The sequence below is a fragment of the Tursiops truncatus genome, chromosome 2, assembly GCF_011762595.2.
Source record: "Tursiops truncatus isolate mTurTru1 chromosome 2, mTurTru1.mat.Y, whole genome shotgun sequence".
Classification (NCBI taxonomy): domain Eukaryota; kingdom Metazoa; phylum Chordata; class Mammalia; order Artiodactyla; family Delphinidae; genus Tursiops; species Tursiops truncatus.
The window spans coordinates 189,121-209,268 of record NC_047035.1 but is presented as its reverse complement, the minus strand read 5'-3'; the positions used below and the strand labels follow the sequence as shown (position 1 = coordinate 209,268).

Genomic DNA, 20,148 nt, shown 5'->3' with positions numbered 1-20,148 from the left:
GTCTTGATAACTGTAGCTTTGTAGTATAGTCTGAAGTCAGGGAGCCTGATTCCTCCAGTTCCTTTTTTTGTTCTCAAGATTGCTTTGGCTATTCGGGGTCTTTTGTGTTTCCATACAAATTGCGAAATTTTTTGTTCTAGTTCTGTGAAAAATGCCAGTGGTAGTTTGATAGGGATGGCATTGAATCTATAGATTGCTTTGGGTAGTAGAGTCATTTTCACAATGTTGATTCTTCCAATCCAAGAACATGGTATATGTCTCCATCTATTTGTATCATCTTTAATTTCTTTCATCAGTGTCTTATAGTTTTCTGCATACAGGTCTTTTGTCTCCTTAGGTAGGTTTATTCCTAGATATTTTATTCTTTTTGTTGCAATGGTAAATGGGAGTGTTTTCTTGATTTCACTTTCAGATTTTTCATCATTAGTATATAGGAATGCCAGAGATTTCTGTGCATTAATTTTGTATCCTGCTACTTTACCAAATTCATTGATTAGCTCTAGTAGTTTTCTGGTAGCATCTTTAGGATTCTCTATGTATAGGATCATGTCATCTGCAAACAGTGACAGCTTTACTTCTTCTTTTCCGATTTGGATTCCTTTTATTTCCTTCTCTTCTCTGATTGCTGTGGCTAAAACTTCCAAAACTATGTTGAATAAGAGTGGTGAGAGTGGGCACCCTTGTCTTGTTCCTGATCTTAGTGGAAATGCTTTCAGTTTTTCACCATTGAGGATGATGTTTGCTGTGGGCTTGTCGTATATGGCCTTTATTATGTTGAGGAAAGTTCCCTCTATGCCTACTTTCTGCAGGGTTTTTATCATAAATGGGTGTTGAATTTTGTCAAAAGCTTTCTCTGCATCTATTGAGATGATCATATGGTTTTTCTCCTTCAGTTTGTTAATATGGTTTATCACATTGATAGATTTGCGTATATTGAAGAATCCTTGCATTCCTGGAACAAACCCCACCTGATCAGGGTGTATGATCCTTTTAATGTGCTGTTGGATTCTGTTTGCTAGTATTTTGTTGAGGATTTTTGCATCTATGTTCATCAGTGATATTGGTCTGTAGTTTTCTTTCTTTGTGACATCCTTGCCTGGTTTTGGTATCAAGGTGATGGTGGCCTCGTAGAATGAGTTTGGGAGTGTTCCTCCCTCTGCTATATTTTGGAAGAGTTTGAGAAGGATAGGTGTTAGCTCTTCTCTAAATGTTTGATAGAATTCGCCTGTGAAGCCATCTGGTCCTGGGCTTTTCTTTGTTGGAAGATTTTTAATCACAGTTTCAATTTCAGTGCTTGTGATTGGTCTGTTCATATTTTCTATTTCTTCCTGATTCAGTCTTGGCAGGTTGTGCATTTCTAAGAATTTGTCCATTTCTTCCAGATTGTCCATTTTATTGGCATAGAGTTGCTTGTAGTAATCTCTCATGATCTCTTTTATTTCTGCAGTGTCAGTTGTTACCTCTCCTTTTTCATTTCTAATTCTATTGATTTGAGTCTTCTCCCTTTTTTTCTTGATAAGTCTGGCTAGTGGTTTATCTATTTTGTTTATCTTCTCAAAGAACCAGCTTTTAGTTTCATTGATCTTTGCTATTGTTTCCTTCATTTCTTTTTCATTTATTTCTGATCTGATTTTTATGATTTCTTTCCTTCTGCTAGCTTTGGGGTTTTTTTTGTTCTTCTTTCTCTAATTGCTTGAGGTGCAAGGTTAGGTTGTTTATTCTAGATGTTTCCTGCTTCTTAAGGTGGGCTTGTATTGCTATAAACTTCCCCCTTAGAACTGCTTTTGCTGCATCCCACAGGTTTTGGGTCGTTGTGTCTCCATTGTCATTTGTTTCTAGGTATTTTTTGATTTCCTCTTTGATTTCTTCAGTGATCACTTCATTATTAAGTAGTGTATTGTTTAGCCTCCATGTGTTTGTATTTTTTACAGATCTTTTCCTGTAATTGATATCTAGTCTCATGGCGTTGTGGTCAGAAAAGATACTTGATACAATTTCAATTTCTTAAATTTGCCAAGGCTTGATTTGTGACCCAAGATATGATCTATCCTGGAGAATGTTCCGTGAGCACTTGAGAAAAATGTGTATTCTGTTGTTTTTGGATGGAGTGTCCTATAAATATCAATTAAGTCCATCTTGTTTAATGTATCATTTAAAGCTTGTGTTTCCTTATTTATTTTCATTTTGGATGATCTGTCCATGGGTGAAAGTGGGGTGTTTAAGTCCCCTACTATGAATGTGTTACTGTCAATTTCCCCTTTTATGGCTGTTAGTATTTGCCTTATGTATTGAGGTGCTCCTATGTTGGGTGCATAAATATTTACAATTGTTATATCTTCTTCTTGGATCGATCCCTTGATCATTATGTAGTGTCCTTCTTTGTCTCTTTTAATAGTCCTTATTTTAAAGTCTATTTTGTCTGATATGAGAATTGCTACTCCAGCTTTCTTTTGATTTCCATTTGCATGGAATATCTTTTTCCATCCCCTTACTTTTAGTCTGTTTGTGTCTCTAGGTCTGAAGTGGGTCTCTTGTAGACAGCATATGTAAGGGTCTTGTTTTTGTATCCATTCAGCTAATCTGTGTCTTTTGGTGGGAGCATTTAGTCCATTTACATTTAAGGTAGTTATCGATATGTATGTTCCTATTCCCATTTTCTATATTGTTTTGGGTTCGTTATTATAGGTCTTTTCCTTCTCTTGTGTTTCTTGCCTAGAGAAGATCCTTTAGCATTTGTTGTAAAGCTGGTTTGGTGGTGCTGAACTCTCTCAGCTTTTGCTTGTCTGTAAAGGTTTTAATTTCTCCATCAAATCTGAATGAGATCCTTGCTGGGTAGAGTAGTCTTGGTTGCAGGTTTTTCTCCTTCATCACTTTCAGTATGTCCTGCCACTCCCTTCTGGCTTGTAGGGTTTCTGCTGAAAGATCAGCTGTTAACCTTATGGGGATTCCCTTATGTGTTATTTGTTGTTTTTCCCTTGTTGCTTTTAATATGCTTTCTTTGTATTTAATTTTTGACAGTTTGATTAATATGTGTCTTGGCGTATTTCTCCTTGTATTTATCCTGTATGGGACTCTCTGTGCTTCCTGGACTTGATTAACTATTTCCTTTCCCATATTAGGGAAGTTTTCAACTATAATCTCTTCAAATATTTTCTCAGTCCCTTTCTTTTTCTCTTCTTCTTCTGGAACCCCTATAATTCGAATGTTGGTGCATTTAATGTTGTCCCAGAGGTCTCTGAGACTGTCCTCAGTTCTTTTCATTCTTTTTTCTTTATTCTGCTCTGCAGTAGTTATTTCCACTATTTTATCTTCCAGGTCACTTATCCGTTCTTCTGCCTCAGTTATTCTGCTATTGATCCCATCTAGAGTATTTTTAATTTCATTTATTGTGTTGTTCATCGTTGCTTGTTTCATCTTTAGTTCTTCTAGGTCCTTGTTAACTGATTCTTGCATTTTGTCCATTCTATTGTCCATTCTATCTCCAAGATTTCGGATCAACCTTACTATCATTATTCTGAATTCTTTTTCAGGTAGACTGCCTATTTCCTCTTCATTTGTTAGGTCTGGTGCATTTTTATCTTGCTCCTTTATCTGCTGTGTGTTTTTCTGTTTTCTCATTTTGCTTATCTTACTGTGTTTGGGGTCTCCTTTTTGCAGGCTGCAGGTTCGTAGTTCCTCCTGTTTTTGATGTCTGTCTCCAGTGGCTAAGGTTGGTTCAGTGGGTTGTGTAGGCTTCCTGGTGGAGGGGACTAGTGCCTGTGTTGTGGTGGAAGAGGCTGGATCTTGTCTCTCTAGTGGGCAGGTTCACGTCTGGTGGTGTGTTTTGGGGTGTCTGTGGCCTTATTATGATTTTAGGCAGCCTCTCTGCTAATGGGTGGGGTTGTGTTCCTGTTTTGCTAGTTGTTTGGCACAGGTTGTCCAGCACTGTGGCTTGCTGGTCGTTGAGTGAAGCTGGGTGCTGGTGTTAAGATGGAGGTCTCTGGGAGATTTTCGCCGTTTGATATTATCTGGAGCTGGGAGGTCTCTTGTGAACCAGTGTCTTGAAGTTGGCTCTCCTACCTCAGAGGCAGAGCCCTGCCTCCTGGCTGGAGCACCAAGAGCCTTTCATCCACACGGCTCAGAATAAAAGGGAGAAAAAGTAGAGGGAATTAGTAGACGTATGAGGAAAGAAAGAAGGAAAGGAGGGAAGGAAGGAGGGAAGGAAGGAAGGAAGGAAGGAAGAAAGAAAGAAAGAAGCAAAGAAGGAAAGAAGGCAAGAAGGAACGAAAGGAGGGAGGGAGGGAGGGAGGAAGGAAGGAGGGAAAGAAGGAAAAACAAAAAGAAAGAAGATACAGTAAAAATAAAATAAAGTATAATAAAGTTATTGAATTAAAAAATTCTTAATTAGAAAAAAAAAAAAAGGACGGATAGAACCTTAGGACAAATGTTGGAAGCAAAGCTGTACAGACAAAGTCTTACACAGAAGCGTACACATACACCCTCACAAAAAGAGGTAAAGGGGGAAAAATCATAAATCTTGCTGTCAGAGACCACCTCCTCAATTTGGGATGATTCGTTGTCTAAAGGAGGGAAGGAAGGAGGGAAGGAAGGAAGGAAGGAAGGAAGAAAGAAAGAAGCAAGGAAGGAAAGAAGGCAAGAAGGAACGAAAGGAGGGAGGGAGGAAGGAAGGAAGGAGGGAAAGAAGGGAAAACAGAAGGAAGATACAGTAAAAATAAAATAGAGTATAATAAAGTTATTGAATTAAAAAATTCTTAATTAGAAAAAAAAAAAGGGACGGATAGAACCTTAGGACAAATGTTGGAAGCAAAGCTATACAGACAAAGTCTTACACAGAAGCGTACACATACACCCTCACAAAAGAGGTAAAGGGGGAAAAATCATAAATCTTGCTGTCAGAGACCACCTCCTCAATTTGGGATGATTCGTTGTCTAAAGGAGGGAAGGAAGGAAGGAAAGAAAGAAAGAAAGAAAGAAAGGACGAAGGTAAAGTATAATAACGTTCTTAAAATTAAAATTGATTATTAAGAAAAAAAATTTTAAGAAAAAACCATGGACGGATAGAACCTAGGACAAATGGTGGAAGCAAGACTATACAGACAAGATCTCACACAGAAGCATACACATACACATTCACAAAAAGAGGAATAGGGAGAAAAATCATAGATCTTGCTCCCAAAGTCCACCTCCTTAATTTGGGATGGTTGGCTGTCTATTCATGTATTCCACAGATGCAGGGTACATCAAGTTGATTGTGGAGCTTTAATCCGCTGCTTCTGAGGCTGCTGGGAGAGATTTCCCTTTCTCTTCTTTGTTCTCACAGCTCACAGGGGCTCAGCTTTGGATTTGGCCCTGCCTCTGCGTGTAGGTCGCTGGAGGGCGTCTGTTTTTTGCTCAGACAGGACGGGGTTAAAGGAGCCGCTGATTCGGGGGTTCTGGCGTACGGAGGCCGGCGGCGGGGAGGGAGGGGCACGGAATGCGGGGCGGGCCTGCGGCGGCAAAGTCCGGCGTGACTCTGCACCAGCCCGAGGCCCGCCGTGCGCTCTCCCGGGGAAGTCGTCTCCGGATCCCGGGAACCCGGCAGTGGCGGGCTGCACAGGCTCCGCGGAAGAGGGGAGTGGAGAGCGACCTGCGCTCGCACACAGGCCCCTTGGTGGCGGCAGCAGCAGCCCCAACGTCTCCCGCCCGCCTTGGGGTCCGCGCCTCCAGCCGCGGCTTGCGCCCGTCTCTGGAGTCAGCGCCCTCAGCCGCGGCTCGCGCCCGTCTCTGGGGTCCGCGCCCTCAGCCGCGGCTCGCGCCCGTCTCTGGGGTCCGCGCCCTCAGCCGCGGCTCGCGCCCGTCTCTGGGGTCCGCGCTTTCAGCCGCGGCTCGCGCCCGTCTCTGGGGTCCGCGCTTTCAGCCGCGGCTCGCGCCCGTCTCTGGGGTCCGCGCTTTCAGCCGCGGCTCGCGCCCGTCTCTGGGGTCCGCGCTTTCAGCCGCGGCTCGCGCCCGTCACTGGGGTTCGCGCTTTTAGCCGCGGCTCGCGCCCGTCTCTGGAGTTCCTTTAAGCAGCGTTCTTAAACCCCTCTCCTCACGCACCAGGAAACAAAGAGGGAAGAAAAAGTCTCTTGCCTCTTCGGCAGGTGCAGGCTTTTCCCCGGACTCCCTCCCGGCTAGCTGTGGTGCACTAACCCCTTCAGGCTATGTTCAAGCCGCCAACCCCAGTCCTCTCCCTGCGCTCCGTCCGAAACCGAAACCCTAGCCTCAGAGCCTCAGCTCGCAGCCCCGCCCGTCCCGGCGGGTGAGCAGACAAGCCTCTCGGGCTGGTGAGTGCCGGTCGGCACCGATCCTCTGTGCGGGAATCTCCCCGCTTTGCCCTCCGCACCCGTTGCTGTGCACTCCTCCGCGGCTTCGAAGCTCCCCCCTCCGCCTCCCGCAGTCTCCGCCCGCGAAGGGGCTTCCTAGTGTGTGGAAACTTTTCCTCCTTCACAGCTCCCTCCCACTGGTGCAGGTGCCGTCCCTATTCTTTTGTCTCTGTTTATTCTTTTTTCCTTTTGCCCTACCCAGGTACGTGGGGAGTTTCTTGCCTTTTGGGAGGTCTGAGGTCTTCTGCCAGCCTTCAGTAGGTGTTCTGCAGGAGTTGTTCCACGTGTAGATGTATTTCTGGTGTATCTGTGGAGAGGAAGGTGATCTCCGCGTCTTACTCTTCCGCCATCTTCCCTTACTCGACATGGGTCTATTTAGACAAGAGTTAGACAAGGGAAAACCCGAATATATAACTTGAGTCTCTGCCTTTCATATATGTCACTTATTCTCCTATTTTCGAAAAGTCTTTGTAATTGAGAGACTGAATGTGTAAGTCAAGAACCATGGATGAGTACAGAGAGGTTCCCCAGGGAAAACTGGTATATGGAGAGGAAACCCCAGACCCTTAGAGGAAAGCAGCCCTTAACTACCATCTGCACCTGCTCCTGCGGCTGAAACACAGAGGAGTTGTATGTCCTGAGTGCCCCCTGCATCCCCCCTCCTGTCTCCCTGCAAGGAGGTTTGTGTCTGGGCTCACACTGACTTCCCCTCACTGTGTATCTTTCGCACAGTAATACACGGCCGTGTCCTCAGATCTCAGGCTGTTCATTTGCAGATACAGCGTGTTCTTGGAGTTGTCTCTGGAGATGGTGAATCGGCCCTTCACAGCGTCTGCATAGTTTGTGTTACCACCACTACTACTAATAGCTGAGATCCACTCCAGCCCCTTCCCTGGAGCCTGGCGGACCCAGAGCCATGGCATAATCATCAAAAGTAAATCCAGAGGCGGCACAGGAAAGTCGCAGAGACGCCCCAGGCTTCACCAAGCCTCCCCCAGACTCCACCAGCTGCACCTCGCACTGGACACCTGCAAACACAGAGACATCCTGGTCAGGAGACTGTCACCCATCCACTGATTCCCTCACTCACATCCACTCACATGCTCAGTGTCTCTTGCTCTCCATAAATTACCTTGTAAATAGCCACAAGGACAACCCAGCTCAGCCCAAAGTCCATGGTGAGTGTTCTGTCCTGAACCCCGAATTGGGCACGTGGAAATCCCGGGCTGGAGCTCCTCTCCAGAGCTGCAGGGTCAGGGCTGAGGCTGCTTTATATCAGCAGAGGAAGGACCCTATTTGCATGACCTTCTAGTATATAAGAGGCTATGTCGTTGAATGTCCTCAGAAAGGGCAGGGTCTCAGAGCAGGTGTGAGAGTCTTGGATTTTGTGGTGTGATAGCAACTGGGAAATATAACTTTCATTGTGTGATTGTTCCGGAGTAAACCCTTAAGACCCATATATCATCTTACATATGCACTCACATCCCATGATGTAGCTGTCATTGTTACCCTCATATTAGGAGTGTAAACTACACCCAGAGGAATGGAGGGTGTGTGTAGTGTCCAAGGAGAAACATGGGGTGACCGTTAGATTCCAGCATCTGCACCTGAGCTCTGGGCCAGGCTGCTCCCTGGAACCTACTAGAGGACAGAGTTGGAGTTTCCGGGTGAGGTTTGCAGATCCCCCTCCTGTAATGAGGTCATGATGGACTTTGCACTCTTTCGTGTTTACCTAAAATATATGGAGGGGGTCAGCGTTGATGAGAAGTATTTTCAAGAGTCTCTTATGTTTCAGTATCTTCCCTTCACTCCTTCCCTCCCATGTCATGCATTCCTTTATTTGTAATTACTTTAATGAGGTTCTTGGACATGTAACAAAGCGCACACACTCAGAATGAACACTGTGATGAATACTGATGGAGGCATAAGCATTATCAGGAGAGAACAAATCAATTCCTCTCATTATTTTCAGTAGTTTCTGGGTTTCCGCCTTCCTGTCCCTTGTTATCTTCCATCCTGTCCCCTCATCACCGTTGATCTTCCCTTTTTACTGCAGGTTACTTTTCATTTTCTAGAATTTATAAAAGTGGGAACATAATATATGTTCAAAACAAAAAAATATATATATATATTTATTGTTATGGCTTATTTTACTCAGCACAATATTTGTGAATACTCTCATTTTTTTTAAAGTCTCACTATCTTTATTTTTTTATTATTATTATTATTTTTTTTTAGATGTTTGGGGTAGGAGTTTATTAATTAATTAATTTTTGCTGTGTTGGGTCTTCGTTTCTGTGCGAGGGCTTTCTCTAGTTGTGGCAAAGCGGGGGCCACTCTTCATCGCGGTGCACAGGCCTGTCACTATCGCGGCCTCTCTTGTTGCGGAGCATAGGCTCCAGACGCGCAGGCTCAGTAGTTGTGGCCACGGGCCCAGTCGCTCCGCGGCACGTGGGATCATCCCAGACCAGGGCTCGAACCCGTGTCCCCTGCACCAGCAGGCAGACTCTCAACCACTGCGCCACCAGGGAAGCCCAATACTCTCATGTTTTTGTGTGTATCAAGAATCCTGGTTTTTTTTAACAGGTTGCATTTAAAGAATGATCATAGCATGATATGGCTTATTTATTAAGCTGATGTGTGATATTGGAACCCTTTCCAGTTTCTGGGTGTTACAATAAAGCTGATACTCGTTCTTGGAGACGCAGAGAGAGATGAGAAGCTGAGAAATGCTTCTTATTTAGTGTCTTAAAACAGCCTCAAAATGGGGCAAGTTGCACATTATTCAAAATCTCACCAATATATCAGATAATTATAGAATGAAGACAGCAACAAACTAAATCTTGGAGAGAGACAAATGCTCACAGAATCACAAAAAATAAGAATGTTAATCCTGTCATAGGCTGCTGAATGGAATAAAAACTACCACAAGATTAAACTAGAAATGGATGCTTTATGGTCGCAGTGTGGTTAGGGTTGTAATAGTGCCCCAACGTGTCCTAAGTAACTACTCTTGCCAGTGTCAGCGTGGTCCTGCTAAAATGTGAGTCAGATGGTGTTACCTCTCTACCCACACAGGTGTGTCTTCTACCTGGGACAGCCAGGATTCCTGCCTGAGCTCTTAGGTCCTCCTGCATCCTGGGGAGGAGGGCCTTGCCCTGGACTTGGATCTGCACTGTTTCATAGCATGTCCGCTCACAGTGTGACCTTTGTCCCCTCATCCAGTCCCACTGTGCCATATACTTACCACATATGAAATAGGATCGCAGGCGGAAATGAATAAGAATTTTCCAGGTGCTGACTGACGCACAAAACCCTGCCACAAACCCTGACAGATTCTACTGACAGCAGCTCTTTACTTTGTTCACCGTCTCTGCTTAGGGAGGGCCTGGAGGAGAAGCCCATCCTGCCCTATGCAGGGTCGCTGTGAGAGGCTCAAGTTCACCTGCAGAACCTGCTCTTGTGATGCACACTCACGTGTAAGGGAGGGTGACCCTGACTGTAGGCTGGGGGCTCAGCCGGGTCTGAGGGCTGGACCTTGTGTCCACCTCGTGTAGACATTGCTTGGGCTGTGACTTCCTTTCAGCATGATGCCTGGGTCAGCTGAGTGGTCTCTGTATCAGAGCCCTTCCTCAGCGCAGTCACTCACACACCTAGACAGAGCTTAATGTAAGACCCCAACGTCATGCTCGTAATATTTACATAAGTGTCTTGATACTTAGAGCTCCATCATTGAACTGCCCATGAATTATTGTGGTCTCTTCATTTACAATTGAAAAAAATTGGAAGCCACAAATACGTTCTTCCATAAATTAGCAGATAAACAATGAGTGATGTATCCATGCTGTGAAATTGTATTCAGCGATCTAAATATTAAACTATTATACCATGAAACGACATGAGGGAATCCTAAATGCATACTGCTAATTAAAAAATCGGTCTGAAAACGTTCAGTTTCATCTATTTCACCTTTGGGAAAAGGCAAGTCTATATAAACCAATAAGATAAGCATTTAGCAGGAATTTGGGAGAAGGTTTCATAAGATAACATGGACAATATTTAAGGATAGTGAAATTCTTCTCAATGAAATTGCAGTGGTGGAATCATTGCACTATGAATTTGTCAAAATATATACAGTAAGAGGAGAACCTTTTAATATAAATATAAATTTCACTTAGAAGTTCAGAGACTGAAGGATGGAACGATGCACACTGTATAGATGATAGCTAATATCATAGTGAATCTATGAATTAACATGGCTGGAGAAGGTGGGAAAGTAGGTTTTGACCTAAGTGACTTTGGAAATGAGTGGAGTCTGAAGACTAAGTTCTAAGCCACTGCACGTAAGCACTAGAGCCTGGTGGATAATGGTATTTCCATCAGGAGTCAGGCTAAGCATTCAGTTACTACTGTGCATGTGGAATTGAACAATTAGTAGCTGGATGGCATCGGTGGAGACAGGTTTCTTACTGTTGGATGGAAAGTAACAGACAAGCAAGGTGGAAAATCTGGATTTACCATGTGTTGTTGCACTAGGATTGGAGATGTAAGAATTGTCTCACATTTACCTTCACACAGGTCAGAAGGTGAGATACAGAGATAGTTGCAGACGTGTGTGTGTATACGTGGGGTAGAGCACACAGACATATTTCAAGGTCTATTAGCTCATGGGTCTAGAGGCAATGCCGCCAGTGGACAGGACACCAGCATTAGTGTCCTAATACCCACCCTTCTGGTTGCTAATGCTACTCTCCAGAAAAGGATCCACGACTCATGTGAGGCCTGGCTAATTCCAGGGCCACAGAAGAGAATACACATGATTATCCTGCAGATTCTTGTAGCACCAGAAAGTAAGGAAGTCTTCACACAAATGGATGGGGGCCCGTAAAGAGGATACAGGAGACAATCTGAAAGAGCTCCTCATGGGTGACAAGTGGTCACAATTACAGAAGCAAAGAAAATGCCTAGTATATAACCTTAACACAAGTTATGAAACAAGTATCTTGATTCATACTTATATAAAGAGATGGAATAAATATATCTAATGGGGAAGGTAGGATAAATCTCCTTAAGGAATAACTTCAGGTACCTCATCATGGTCATCCTCCCTTCAAGAAGGTGAACTTAACCCTCCATCCCTGAAAGTGGCCTGGAGTATGGACATGGCAGAAGTTATGGGTGCCCTTCAGTTACATGATGAATTTTTAGATATAATACACCAAACATCATTCATCATATAAATTTGTAATTTTTCAGTATACATTAAAAATTCTGTTCTGAAAACAACAATAGCAACAGTAACAATAACTTCACTGTTAAGGAATTAGGCACAGACTTGGAGAATGTGCTTCCTAGTATCATATTCATAAGGACTTGTATCATGAATATACAGCAAATTAACAGCTCAACGACAGCAATAAATAATGAAAATAATGTACACAGTGCCAGTGATTTGAAGATACCTACACATAGAAGAGATAAAGTTTTAAAAGGATTCTTCATTAAGGAAACATAAAATAACACGATGAAATACAGCTACTGAACTTATTACAACAGTTGAAGCACAAAATAATAAAAAAGTTAAATACTGGGGATGATGTAGAGCAAAAGGCCCCTCATCCGCTTGCTGGAAGGATGCCAGTGGCCGCCAACTGGAATATATTTGTCAATTTCTTAGAGAGAAAACCAGACACTCAACAAGTGATTGAGGCGTGAGCTAGAAAAATATTTACAAAAGTTTTAAAAATATTTATGTTAATGCAAATAACTTCATACGGGTTCTTGTATCATCTTACACCTTCGAGCCTTTACCATTCCCTAAATATGGGTTATGTAGTCAGTTTTTATGGTTATTTTCCATACGACTAGGATATACTTGTTTCTGTTCCATTTTATCTATCTCTCTATTTTATCTAATTATCTTTATCAATCTCCACACTAGATGACAAGGTACAGGAAACAAAGCCCACATGTTACAGCCCAGCCTGTGTCCCGACATTTCCAAAGGTCCCCTGAGCAGAAAATGCCTGCAGTGCTGTATGGACATCAGTTTCCGAATATCAACATGACTCATCTATTCAAGTGAAAGGAGTTGCATCAGACAGGACTGGAGAGGTTTTCAGGATGAGAGGAATTGGAAATCCATCTGATGGCGGAAAGCAGATTAAAGTTCAACAGTAAAAATTATTTATGTGATTAAACGATTAAAAACTTGACAACTAATAACAGAAAGTAGTAACCTAATCTCAAATAAAGGTCTCAAGAAGAAATATATCTGTGCAGCTCTTCCAAAGATAGATGGGGAAAGACAGACAAACCTGAATCCATGAAAAACGTCTGAAGTTTAGAGACAAGAAACTTCCCTGGAATCATTGTGGGTGAGGCTTCTGGGGTGGCAATGATCCAGTGGAGAAACCACAGCTTCTGAGAGAGAATCCCTCCATCCCAACTCTGCACCTGCCCTGAAATGGGTCCACTTTTCCAGTTGACGCTGAGCGCCCCCTGGTGGTGGAACGCCCCCTGCAGGGAGGGTCGTGTCTGGACTCACCTGACTTCTCACTGAACCAACTGGGACAGTAACACAGGGCTGAGTCCTAGGTCATCATGGAGCTGAGCTGCAGGGAAAACTGAATTTGTGAGGTGTCTCTGGAGGTGGAGAGTCATTTCTGGAGAGACATCTGTATGCTGTGCTATTCCCAGAACCAAAGCACCCCAGTCACCTCAGCCCTTTCCTGGGGCTGAGGATCCAGTCCCAGCAGCCAGCAATGTTTGTGATGGAGAATCAGAGACTGAGCGGGTAAGGGAGAGGATCTTCAATAGTCCTGGCCCGATTCCTGCACCAGCACCTGGGGACACGACGCCTGGCGAAGGAGAAAAAGGAGACACCCACTTCACAGATGTCACCCCATAACTCCACCTTCCTCAGACCAGGAGATGCTCACAGCTGAGGGATGCCCGCAAGAGGAGGAATGACCAGAAGATTTTCATGTTCATTTGATCAATGCTCTGACTCTAAGAGAGTTATGTCAGTGAAGATGAGAACCCTGACTCTGAGTAGCACAGGTGCTGTGCTTTCCCCTTGAGGCTGGGTGTGCTGTGCAGGTGGAAGCATGATTCCATATAAAGAATGTCCCGGCTGGTCCTTCTCTAGGGCTGTGGAGGAGGGTGCTGGCTGAGATCAGGGTGGACACAGCTTCATGTCACCTCTGAAGAATGGGTGATGTTTCTTTTCCATACGATACTTACATTTCCATATATGTCTATCTGCGTCTATATTATAGGTGTACTCGTTGGCTAGTGTGGCCATTATAGAATAACAGACGGGTGGATTAAACAACAGCAATGGATTCCTCTCAGGCCTGGAGGCAAGAAGTCTAAGGTCACGGTGTCAGCAGTTTTGGGTCCTTCTCAGGCCTTTCTCCTTTGCTTGCAGATGGACGTCTTCCCACTGAGTCCTCAGATGGTCTTTTCTCTGTGTGTCTGTGTGCATCCGTGCTTTACTTGTATGTTCATTATTCCTCTTCTTAAGTGTGACAAAGACACCTGACCACCCCTTAGGCAACAGGCTCCTTGTAATTCTCTTCTCAACTAGTCTTGACCTGTGGGCTTCTGTGTTTATATGTGCATGGCCAGGTTTGTGAAGGGCCCTGCTAAGTGAATAATGAGGATCCCCTACCCTTGAACTCTGATCACCCACAAGTATTTGATCAAAGCCATCAAACCTCCTATCACCCACACGGTATCTGATCACCCTGGTCTCCCTTTAACAAGAATCCTTTTGAGTCTATGTAACCAGAATCCCCTTAGCTTGTATTTCTTCTGTTCATAATTTCGAGTGCACTCCACCCCCGGCTTTTTGACCGTAAGCCCCCACTTGCCAGGCTGTATTTGGAATTAAGGCAGTTTCCAAGGTGCATCCCATATGCAGCAGCGAGTTTGTCTTCAGGTTTGGGTGAGCGCATATTGGAGACATGAGTATCATTTCAACACCCATGGCCATATAACGCATGCCTGAATGAAGCTGATGTCCTCATGTATATTTTCCCTAAGTCCACTCACAGCCATTTGTGCGTAGGGACACTAGACTGTCCTCAGCCCTATGCCGGGGGGGAACTACTTAAACAATCGCCAAGAATCACAGAAATGTGAAAAGCATGGCAACTAATTTGACCACAGAAAGTGCTCAATTACATGACGGGATTTGAAACAATAAAGGAGAGCATCACAGTTGACTGACTTCAGCTGGGAAATGTGGTGTGGTGTATGTGTGTGTGTGTGTGTGTGGTGTGATGCATTGTGTTGCCTGATTCAAACAAATGGCCACATTCTTAATGTCCGTGAATGATCACAAAATGACAGTATTTATTTGGGGTGCTCATAAAAGCTAGAAGTAGGTGAATTTGCAGATTTGGAATCTGTGAATAACGAGGATAATTGCACTGCAGTATTGGAGCACTCTGGCGTTAGAGTCTGTAACACTGCCTGCTGCAGAATTCAGAATGCTTGTGCAGGTTGCCTGAAAGCAGGACGGGGTGTCTCTCCTTCCACATCTACAAAAACAAAACAACAATTAATACGGTTTAAAAATCTCATGTGCATTGTCAGGATATTTACACGTTTCACAAACTTCAGGCTGAAATTGAACATATGGTGAGCTGCAGGGTTTTTTTGAGCTCCTTTGAGAAAAAGATAAAGAAATGATAAACAACCTTAACTCTTGAGTATTATATTTGTCTGTGCATATGAATATATATATACACAACTATAATAAAAATGAAAAGCAAATATGTACATGCACACAAAATTTTTTAGACACTTCATAATCCACAGCAATGAAACATTAGGATACAGAACAGAGTCTCTGGTAGAGGTCCTGGACAGGAAGAGGAAAGCACAGGTTCTAACAAGAGTTCCTCTCAGCCCATATATGCACCTGCTGCAGGTCGCAGCCCTGTACTTGTTGGGTCCTGTGCGACCCCTGGTGGTAATGGGCCTCCGTGCAAGGAGGTTTGTGTCTGGGCTCACACTGACTCCCCTCACTGTGTCTCTAGCACAGTAATACAGGGCTGTGTCCTCAGTTGTCAGGCTGCTCAGCGATAAGTAGACTTGGCTCTTGGAGGTGTCCCTGGTGATGCTGAGCCGGGACTTAAGAGTTGGGTTATAATATGCACTTCCACTATAACCATCGCACCAACCCTACCAGCCCCTTTCCTGGAGCCTGCCGGACCCAGGCTACAGCTGCTGGTTAATGAGAATCCAGAGACAGTGCAGGTGAGGGAGAGGGTCTGTGAGGGCTTCACCAGGCTGGGTCCCGACTCCTGCAGCTGCACCTGGGACAGGACACCTGTGGACAGAGAGAACCACGGTGACTCATGGGCTCAGATGCAGCTTCCCCATGTGTTCACGTGTGAATCCCTGAGAAACTCACCTCTGGGAGCTGACACCAGGAAGAGGAAGAACCACAGTGGATTCATCTTCTTGCAGATGGGATTCATGAAGCCCAGAAATTCTCTTCAAGCATGAGGAGAAACCCGAATTTAAGTGAACAGGTACTTTGTTTTTACCTTGTGACATAAGGGATGTTTGCATACGGGAGGGACCAGTCTATAAAAATCGGAAAGTAGTGAAGGGAGGTCCCAGTCTCTGGCTCCACCTGAGGAGGGTGCTGACTGTGCCCTCAGAGAACTCAGCCCCACCTGGGGTCCCCTCCCTGTGCCTGGGGACTCTGTGTCCAGGAATGAAATGATGCTGAAGGGCTAGTCAGGAAGTCAGCTGTGCTCAAGGATTAACGGCAGGTTTGGGGATAGACTTTAGTCCCGTGGAGGCATACATTTCACATAAATACCCATCACACATTCTGGGTCCTCCAAGATGTCAGACGCAGACTCTTGCTTTTTCCTTTCTGCATTACCTCATGTTATATCCTGGATACGCAAGTACTTGAGACAAACCATACATGTCAATAATGACATTGAATTCAGACAAAGTCAGGTAAAATTGAATGTTTATCATAATTCACAACAGACTCGTTGTTCCCTTAACTTGGGTGAACATTTCTTCACCTGAAACAGTTTAAATATTATCAAGACTTGCTCTGGAGGTGGATTTACTCTTAACAACTAAACACACAGTTTATTTTGTGGGCAAGGTAGTCATTCTTGCTGAGATGGTCATGGATCCCAGCACTGCTGACATGGTCAGTAGCCTGAGCTGCCTGTTTACTGTGCACAACTGAGTGTCTGCAGGAACACCGCGAAATCAGGGCTCCCTCCTTGGGGTGGACGTTGAGGAATCCCCAGGGCTAGCAAGGCCTAAGAACAGACAGCTCCTGGAAGCTCCTCAGGACTCCAACATGCTGGGCAGTTGACCTGGTCACAGTGCACAGACTCACTCCTTCTAGAAGTGTTCATTTTACTCTCCCTGTCACAGCCAGTGACATTGGAGCTCACGGAACACAGTTCCCAATGTGCTGGGTGAGAGAACATGCATGATTCTTGGAAGTAAACCTTCACAGTGAATGGCTTGCAGAGTATGAGGGTGTCATGGTCAGAGGAAAGCCCCCACTTCAGGAAGCAGGTTTCCTTGAAAAGTCCACCTGAGAGCAGCTCTCCAGAGTCCTGTGTCAGTGAGTCCTGGGACTGTGCCTGATGTCATAAGTAAATGGTGTTGGAGAGCAGAGCACAGCTCCATCGCATCTCGCTGTGGGCACTGAGGATGTGGCCTCACCATCTGCATTTCAGTCTGCAAGGATGTAAATTTGGGATCACGATGGTAATGGTATGTCTGAAATTTATAGTGGGTTGCCAGGGTGCTGGATGTTGACAGTGTCATCAGTGATGTTATCTCTCCTGGGAACCAGAAAGACCAATGTGAGTCCCCATCTCTGACTGACACCCTGTACATGTAGCCCTTGCTCCACTCCTGCCCTGAGAGGTCACACCTGTGGGTCTGGGGCAGGTCAGCTCTCCCTCAGCCAGTGATTTCACCTGTACACTGACTGATTTCGAGCCTACTGTCTGTGAGAGGATATTTACTCCATATAATTTAATGAACCGAGTACGATACTTCTTGTAGCTTTCCAATAATATTTGCAGAGTAAATTAAATTCTAAAGAATCTGCCTCCTTGAATGTTGATAATAGGAGAGCCAACCACAGTGATATGGGCAAGAATCACAGGACAAGTCTGGACCCTGTTGTCAGGACCTGAAATTGAGCTGATACGCTGTGGGATAGGGGAGCGGAAGGGATGGCATCTAAAACCTAGAACCAGGTGGGCCCATTATTCAGCAGGTGGAAGAAGGGCCTGCATTTGTACAGATGCCCCAGCATCTGACCTGCCCTTCTTGAGCTGGTGGATTAGAGGAGATCCATCTAAATTCATGTTAACATAGAAGGATATAAGCAGGTTTCTTTATGTTTCAGTGGGTGGGGATGTGTTGTTAGGGTCTATTTAACCCTAGGAAAAATGTGTTAGGGCACCCGGACTAAAAAAAAGTATTTTTCCTTTGTGGAGCTAATTGGAAGGAATTATGTCTGGAGACCAGAATATTGGTAATGCTGGAGGGAATATCATTAGAGACGCCGAGTGGGTGATGGGAAATGAAGTGGGGAGACTTAAGTCATATTGCTCTGCAGGTTACCAGTGATGATCACAGCAAAAGGGCCTGACCATCGTGATGGGAGGGAGAAGGGCTGATGATGGTGGGTTCATGGGGGCCACGTGGACAGGTCCTTCTGATGGTCTCTGTGTTTTCCCTTATAAAATCTTGAGGGTATAGGCTCAGAATGAGGTGTGGACTTCAGGAACATTGAGACAGATGGTTTAGGTCATTGTATCTTTTTGGAATCACTGAGTAAAGAAGAAGCAGGAACTATACTGGAAATCAGCGGTGTCCTCATGTGATGTTATTGTTGCCTTAGATGTTACTGAATGTAGAGACATTCGCTGTCCTCACATTATGTCTTCTAGATCCACTTGGAATCCAGCTTCAAATGTGAGGGATGTAGATGAAACATTTATTATGAAACAACGTGGTATCTAAAATTTAAGAGGTATAAGTCAAAATTATGGAAATGTGTTACTGAAATTGTAATTGTCAAACTCTTCTCTGGGGCAAAATAAATTAAAATTTATTAATAATAATTCAAGGTATGATTGTGTTTCAACCGTTGCTAAATCCATTGAATGTTTCGAGTTACAATCATTCATAAACTCAGATCCGTCACGGGTAAAATTTATTGTTACGATATGGTCATTCTAACTTTGGACAGGGTAACCCAGCGCTGACAGTACCTGGACCACCATCAAAAAAGTTCTGAAACATAACCTGGTTCTACTCCTACTTGGGCCTGGTACAATAATCTTTTTTATGCTTCTTGACCCTTGCCTTCTTTTAACCCACTTGTTTAGTTTGTTCTCTCTAGAACACAGCAGTCTTCTAGACCAGATGACAATAATGCAAAGATTCCAGCACTCCCAGAACAGGTCCTGCCAAAATAACAACAGAAGTCACCCTGGGGCCCTTAACAAAACGGAGGTCTGGGCTTCCCGGTGGCGCAGTGTTGAGAGTCCGCCAGCCGATGCAGGGGTCACGGGTCGTGCCCCAGTCTGGGAAGATCCCACATGCACGGAGAGGCTGGGCCAGTGGGAGCCATGGCCGCTGAGCCTAGCGCGTCTAGAGCTGTGCTCCGGCGCGGCAGAGAGGACCACTGCAGTGAGAGGCCGCGTACCGCAAAAAAAAAAGGAACAAGGTTGTCATAGGACACCTTCCAGGCCTGAAGTACCATGTCTGGTCTGGTGATAAAGAGGTCCTTGATTGCTTAATGACAACTATTATTATTTAGTCGTTGGGACAGTTTCCCTTCTTCTGCATTTGATGCTTCTCTGATTAAACTATTCTTGGCTAAATGTTTTTCCACAGAAAAAAGGCAGGTGGCAGGCGCGAGGTGCAGGACGATTTCATTTCCACGCCTAGATGTGGGAGAGACCTTTCACATGGGAGGTTTATTCTGGCTCAGGGTGACAGGGAGGGAAGGTCAGAATGTCCCTCTGCACTGGCTCTGTCTTAAGTCAATTTGAGGCATATTTTCGGGTGGCTACCATGGGGCGCCAACACTCAGGGCCTCTTTTATATTTGTTCTACATCTGCACACCAGCATGGGAATGTTTTTTTTAGGTAACGAGATACTTGAATCCTACAGATGTGAAGCTAAAAGTGCAGCCTGGAAATGGCACGTGATGTGCTGGAGAGCACACATCAGGACACAGGGAGACCTCCGTCGAGGCTGGGCTTCTCCACCCTGGACCGGCTCCCCTGCAAAGGTTCCTGGACAGAGGTGGGCCTGCCTGTAGGTCTGCAGGACTCTTCGTGGAATGAGAAGCTGTGGGACTTTCCTCATTTTAGTGCTCACGTAAGATGCTGTGGTGAAGAAAGGAGAATAGACTTGTTTCAGCAGCTTCTGAAAATTCATGTATTATCCACCTGACGAAACTTTCTCCGACCAACTAAATAGTGTCTAGTGGTAATAGCTGTGACGGTGAATATTGTGACATAAAATAAACTGCGCAGTAGAAGCGGATGCAGGTATTATATAAGCATATAGGGATTCTGTTGGCCTTGAAGCAAGGAGACATGTAGAAACACCCCCACCCACGTTCCCTCTAACTGGCATCTTTCCCAGCGACCCCTGAGGATCCGGGGCTGCTCAGCGCCTTTATGCTTCTCATACAAGAGGTTAGCAGGCAAGTCAAAGGCAGCATCCTGGCAGGGACAGCTGGTCTACAGTAGGGCAGGGCTGAGATACCAT

The 20,148-nt window shown here is 44.8% G+C and overlaps 1 long non-coding RNA gene across 1 annotated transcript; it reads right to left on the bottom strand.

The window, feature by feature from the left end:
- Window positions 1–15,619: 15,619 nt before the first annotated feature.
- On the bottom strand, window positions 15,620–15,847 carry LOC117311199 (uncharacterized). Its single transcript, XR_004525447.2, has 2 exons — window positions 15,769–15,847; window positions 15,620–15,684 (listed from the first exon to the last, which is right to left on the bottom strand). It is a non-coding gene; the product is annotated as an uncharacterized lncRNA (long non-coding RNA).
- Between the last annotated feature and the right edge of the window lie 4,301 nt (window positions 15,848–20,148).